This window comes from Triticum dicoccoides, chromosome 5A, assembly GCF_002162155.2.
Source record: "Triticum dicoccoides isolate Atlit2015 ecotype Zavitan chromosome 5A, WEW_v2.0, whole genome shotgun sequence".
NCBI classification, from domain to species: Eukaryota; Viridiplantae; Streptophyta; class Magnoliopsida; order Poales; family Poaceae; genus Triticum; species Triticum dicoccoides.
Window position 1 is genome coordinate 9,338,566 of NC_041388.1, and position 6,356 is coordinate 9,344,921.

General features: G+C 45.3%; 1 pseudogene; it reads right to left on the reverse strand.

The window, feature by feature from the left end:
• Nucleotides 1-4,579: 4,579 nt before the first annotated feature.
• On the reverse strand, nucleotides 4,580-6,108 carry LOC119299032 (annotated as a pseudogene).
• Between the last annotated feature and the right edge of the window lie 248 nt (nucleotides 6,109-6,356).

Here is a 6,356-nt window from a genome sequence, read left to right on the forward strand (position 1 = left end):
CCCCCCGTCCATGGCTAGTTTTTTGGTCATATTCTAATCTTTCAAGTCTCTTTTAATAGACTCCTCCAATCTTAGTTTTGGTCTACCCCATTCTCTCTTTTGGACTTAATCTCTATAGGGTTATTGAGTTCGATGTTGGCTCACCAACCATTTCACAACCCTCCTCCTTTACCCTGGTTTGAGACTGGCTATGTTGAGCCAACATAAAGGGATTTTGTATATAAACTCTCATATAATTACTTTTTAAAAATATAAGTTGAATGGTTTTTGATGAGCAACAAATGTTTCAAACAATAATATACTTTTGGAATATATGATAATGTTCTATAAATACACTAATTACTATGCAATTAACTTTTTAAAATTTGATGCAAACATTATTTCTACAAATCAAGAAAAAATTAATACACGATGGACGTTTCCAAATTAAATGACAATATTTCAATATACTTTTTTATTACATGAAAAAATAATTTTAATACATGATGACATTTTGGACTGTGCACTTTCCACTTTTTTATAAATACACGATGAAAATTAACATTCAAAATAAAACAGAAGAAAAGAATTACTAAAAGTATGAGAAGATTAGAAATTGTATTAGGAAAGAAAAAAGTAATACATAACAGAAAAAAGAGGTTACAATATTAAAAAAATTGGAATAAAAAATAAGCATAAGTAAAAAATAAACATAAAAATAAAGAGGTAAAAAGAAAATGGTAATAAGAATAATAAATACAAAAGTTAAAAAGGGAAACTATTATCAGAATCACGTGGTAAACAATTTTATAACAGTGACAAACTTTTTGAAAACCATGATGAACATTTTTTGTGTAAACAACATGACCTTCATTTAAATAAATGGCAATCATTTTGAAGATGAAAGGTGACAATTTTAATACACCATAAACATTCTTTGAAATCACGTTGACAAGTTGTTAAATACATGATGAATGTTTTTGAAATATGTGATGAACATTTTTGATACGCGATGAGCTTATAGCAATACACCACAATAATCTTTTGAATAAATGCACAATAAATATTTTCTCAATGGATGATGAACATATTTCAATAGAAAATTAATATTTTTGATACATTATGGACATATTTTGAATTACATTACAATTTTTTTAAAGTACACAAGGAGCATTCACAATGATTAAAAATGTAAAAAAAAGAGAAAATAAAATAAAGCAACAACGGAAAATGAAGTAAGAAGAAAAATAGAAACATGAATAAAAAAAGGAATAAGGTACCAAGAAAAAGAAAGTTACAATTAAAGAGGAAACATAAACAAAAGATAAATGGTGAAAAGGGAAACATGAAAGAGAAAACCCCCAAAAGGGGAAAATGAAAGAACAAAAGGAAATAAAGAGAAGGAAACAAAAAGGGAAGAGACCTAGGAGGAAGTCACCAAAACCCAGCAAAACATAAAAAAATATTGAAACCCCGCATCAAGAGAAACGGTCCATCTCTCCCATTATGGGGCTGGCCCACGTCACTGTGATTGTGGGCGAGCATGCTATTACGCGCACTAGGTGAGCAATAGCTCCTGCGGCGAAGAGCAAGAAGGTGCATTGTGTGAGCCCAATGTTTCTCCTGAATAGCTTTTGGTCCCCCTTCCGGTCTCGTCACCTCTGTTGAAGGCAAGACATGCAAAAATCAATCTGCGGTGGTCTCTTTGTTTAGGCTAGTGGTTTATTAGGGCATGTACAATGGTTGATAGAACCATTTTATCTTAAATCTTGCATGTACTTAGAGATGATAAAAAAGTATATCTACAATGGATTATATCTTAGTCTTATCTTTAATAACTAGCAATTCCTTAAAACATGATGAGACAAATTATGCTAAGAGATCATCTTTTGTCTTATCTTAAATAAGAGAAGACAAACTTTTTTTATGAGTTCTTTCTCCTCCACCTCATTATTTATCCTACATGGCACTCCTAAGATAGCACCATTGTACATGCCCTTAGGTTTTAAAATGCATCTTGTTTGACTGCTTTTGCAGTTTTTGCACAGTTTGCACTTTTTGAGTCCGACCAGACCAGGCTAATCCGTGGTTTCATATTTGGTTAATGGAGCCGGAGATCACTTCCTGTTTTGCTAAAAGATAACTTCTACAGTTGGCGTCAAAGCGTAAGTGACGTACTCGGGGTAGCTAGTACATTAGGCCGACCTTTGTAGTTTTTTATTTCCCTCCCCATTTTCACATGAATTTCATACAATTTTCACTTGATTAAGGTACGCACCTATCTTAACAATACGAAGTGTTTTTTTAATATGTACATTTTGTAAATAAACTTCTAAATATCTGCCCATTTTCCTTTTCAAAACCGCTTGTTTTTTGTCTCGCTTACGCCTATTGCGCATGGCAGTTGGGCCGAGCTCAGGAGTGGCCCATTAACACGTACATTTTTTTGTCATAAATCTCCAAGAACACCCAGTAATTTATACATAATCATTTTAATAGTATTAAGAAATAATTAACATTGGTGTTGCAAAAAATATTTGGAAATATAAAGTGTCCATTCATATACTACTAAAAATGTTCACGTAGAAAATGTTCACATGTTCTACTAATAGGTAATAAAAAAAGTGTCCATGTATTTATAATGTAATCAGAAAAAAATATTCACATGGTTTAAAATGTGTTGATTTAATTTCAAAAAATGATCACATATTCTAAAAATATGTATGTAATTTTAAAAAGTCTTTAGAGGTTTTCACTTTAGAGCATGACAAATCCCTACAACAACATGCCAATCTTATCTGTTTTCGCATGATAATTCTAGGCGTTTGCTTGGAAATCTTAAAAATCGGATATTAGCCTATTAAAATTCTTGTATTTGTTTTACATTTAATAATGTTTTTTGGATGATTTGACGATTGCTCACCACGACTGCCATGTGGTATAACTCCTTTTGTTTGTTGACCAGATTATCGTAAAATAAAATTCAAAAATACGTGAGGGTCTTATAAACAGGAAGACATGGAGTAATAAACATACACCATGGTTGGGTTTGTTTTCAAGTGGTAGATAAGCAACTAATTAAGGGACTGGCTAACTGCAAGTCGAGCAAAGAGAGCCTTGGCTCAGTGGTTGGGCATGCGGTTGTGCAGCCTAATGACCCGAGTTCAATTCCTAGAATTGACAGGTGATGCACGGGGGTTTTTCCCCGTTTATTGAGGATCAAGTTTGGTGTGTAGGACCATGTTTATCTTGGTACTCATACTAAAATGGCAGTATGCATCCCTAGTTGGTGCAGAGGCCGGGAAGTGAAATTCTCTCTCATTTTTAAAGAGGGCGACTTAGGCGCACGCCCTACCCTAGCGCCGCCAGCCGATCTACCAACTCTCCCGCCGCGCCGCCGCCGGAGGAGGTCGCCGGGCGAAGCCCTCGCGGCCGGCGGCGGCGGCGGGGCGTCTCCTCGCGGCGGTTCCCGTGCTGCAGGGCAGCAGTTCATGGCGGCGCGTGGTGTGCAGCCGATGTGGCCCGGCTTGCATCTGACCAAGGAAGGTGATGGCATGAGGCCCTCATCCTTAGATGGATTGGGATTCTCCGCCGCGCTTCCGAAAGGATTCCAGCGCCGCGGGTACTGGTACGTGTGAGGTCCGACCGGCAGTTGCAGGCTTGGCCGGATATACACGATGGTGTTCAAGGCCGGCGAGGTGGCAATCGGTGTCCAGGATGAACACTCCGGTGTGGCAGCGGCCTCACGGCGGACTGCAGGGGCGACTGAAAGGTCTTTGCGAGTGATACCCTCCAAGATCAGGTGGTTGCTTCGACAGTGTTATGCAATCTATGGACGATGTCTTGACGCAGAGGGTATGGTTGCGCAGCGGAGGCTGTTGGTTTCTAACCCAGCACTTGTAGCTGCTAGGATCGTGGAAAAGTGGCGGCGACAGCACATGCTTGACTTTGATGGTGGTGCTTTTTGAGTACCCGGTCTTGAGCTCCGGGGTGAAAACCTAGATCAGGCCCATGTCGGTTATACCTGGCAATGACGATGTTTCGCCATCGTTAGCTTGTTGAAGGCATTGCTCGGAGATGCTCGCACAGTTTCTTCAGGGTGAAAACCTAGACTTTGGCATTTGGTGGTTGGTCCCAGTGACGGCGATGCTCGAGCATCGCTCCCTTCCTGAAGGCGTTGTTTGTCAATCTCGACTTAGAACGCTTCAGGGCGGTTTTTTTTTTCCGATTAGGCATAGCTTTGGTCTTATATGACTTTGCTATTTGCCGATGGTATTTTCTGTGTGTGCGTTAGTGTTGGCTGTGTGCATCCTAGCTATGCAGAGGCCGGGTGTGTGCTAATTGTGTTTGTATTATCTTAATACTTCATTTTGAGTAATAAAATCCACCCTTTGTCAAGAAAAAAACTGCAAGTCGACTGAAAACATGAATTGGGTTAGTCGATTTGCAAGGATCAATCTGAGCCGTTGGATAACAGAAGAACGGTTCTGCTCACGTCCTCTTCCTCCAACCGTCAAACTCGTGGAAAACAGATCATACGCTCGATCTTCTTCAGTCGACTGGCGTGCAACTATCAAACTCGAGAAATTACATGCGTTTATTACATTACAGGATGAGAAAGCATGGGAAAGTAAGGACGTACAAATACATGCAAGGATACATAATTAATTGTTGCTGCCGTCGGCGCGAGCCGGGCAGCGATGGCGGCCAAGGGGTGGCTTTCTTTTACGAAATCTCTCCCTCGACGTCATCGTCGGCGGTGGGCATCGGCTCCTTTGGGTTCTCCTCGAACCTCTTGGCCTGCTCCAGGTAGGCGTTCATGCGCGGCGTCGCATAGAGGCACATGACCTCCCCCTCGTCGCCCCTCGCGGCGGTGCGCTGCCGCCCGTGGGACGTGACGGTGGCGAGGGCGTAGGGGTGTCCCCGCTCGTTGTAGATCTCCTGCGACTCCATGAAGGCGAGCAGCTGCAGCAGCTCGGCGCGGAGCGCGTTGACCATCTTCTCCCCGTCGTCCAGGTCCAGCAGCACGATGTCCTCCACCGCGTTCTGCGCGTCCGCGATCCTCTCCCGCGCTTCCTCCAGCCTCTCATCGTCCGCCAGGAGGCTCGCCGCGTTGATGGTGTCGGCGTGCATCCGGCGCACCTCCTCGGCCAGCACAGAGCGGTTCTCGACAGCACCGGCGTCTACGGGAGAGCTTGGGTTCGGGGTGCGCACAATCAGGATGGCCTCGAGAGACTGGCGCGTCTTCTGGCCAGCGTAGCTGTGCCGCGCCTCGGCCAAAGTGGCGTCGTACTCCTCGGTCTCGTCGCTGTCCCTGAGAGTGAAGTTGACGGCCACCTTGCGGGCTTCTCCGCTGAAGAGGGTGCCGAACTTGATGGTGATGAGGCCTCTCTTGTCGTCGGTGATCGTCGTGTAGTCTGTGCCGGGGGCCACGGTCATCTTCTCCAGGTCGCCATCGGCGGTGTTGGGCTCGAGCGTGAGCTGCACGTCCTGCGCCACCACCGTGAGCAGGCCGCCGAGCAGCTGCGAGAAGGGCGCGCTGAGGTTGGTCCCGTCCGGCACCGCGCTGTACGTCCCGCCAGTGGACTTCTTGGCCAGGTCGCTCAGCAGCTTGTGGTTCGTGCCGGCGCCGAAACCAAAGGTGTAGACGGCCACTTTGCCGGGGTGGACTTCCCTGGGGTCGCCGGAGGTCGTCTGCCCGTCTGACATGAGGAAGATGTTGGGGGTGCGGGACTCGGCGTGGACGCGGCCAGCGAGGACGGCCAGCCCCAACTCGAGACCGGCCTTTATGTCGGTCCCTCCGCCGGCCGCCAGGCCGTCGACGTCGGCCTTGAGGTCGGTCTGGGCAGCCTGCGTCATGGAGCGCAGTGGGGTGAGCCTGCGGGCGGTGCTGTCGAAGGTGACGATGGAGAGGCGGTCCACGGAGGTGAGCTTCATGATGACGAACTGCAGGGCCTTCTTCACGCTCTGGATCTTGTCCCCGCCCATGCCGCCGCTCACGTCCAGCACCGCCACCAGGTCCAGCCCTTCCCTCATGGCGGCGGAGGATGTGGCCCTGATCTCCACCATGGCCGTCACTGTATCCTTGGTCAGCCCCACATCTTTCCTGTTGTACGCCGGAATTGCCATCATCACCAGCCCATCTTTGCTACCTGCATATAATCCTCGATCTCCATTCTTCCCTTGACGAATCAATTACATATATTGGGGCCATGAGTTGAAATATTCGTGCATGCATCTGGATTGTCTTAAGCTAGCTAGCTGTACCTGCATTCGGAGAAGGAGGCTTCTCATCGTCTCCGAACGACGTCATCCCGCCTGGTACTGCTAAAGTGCTAAGGTCGCTAACAAGGCAGAGAGCACAGCACACCTTCTGT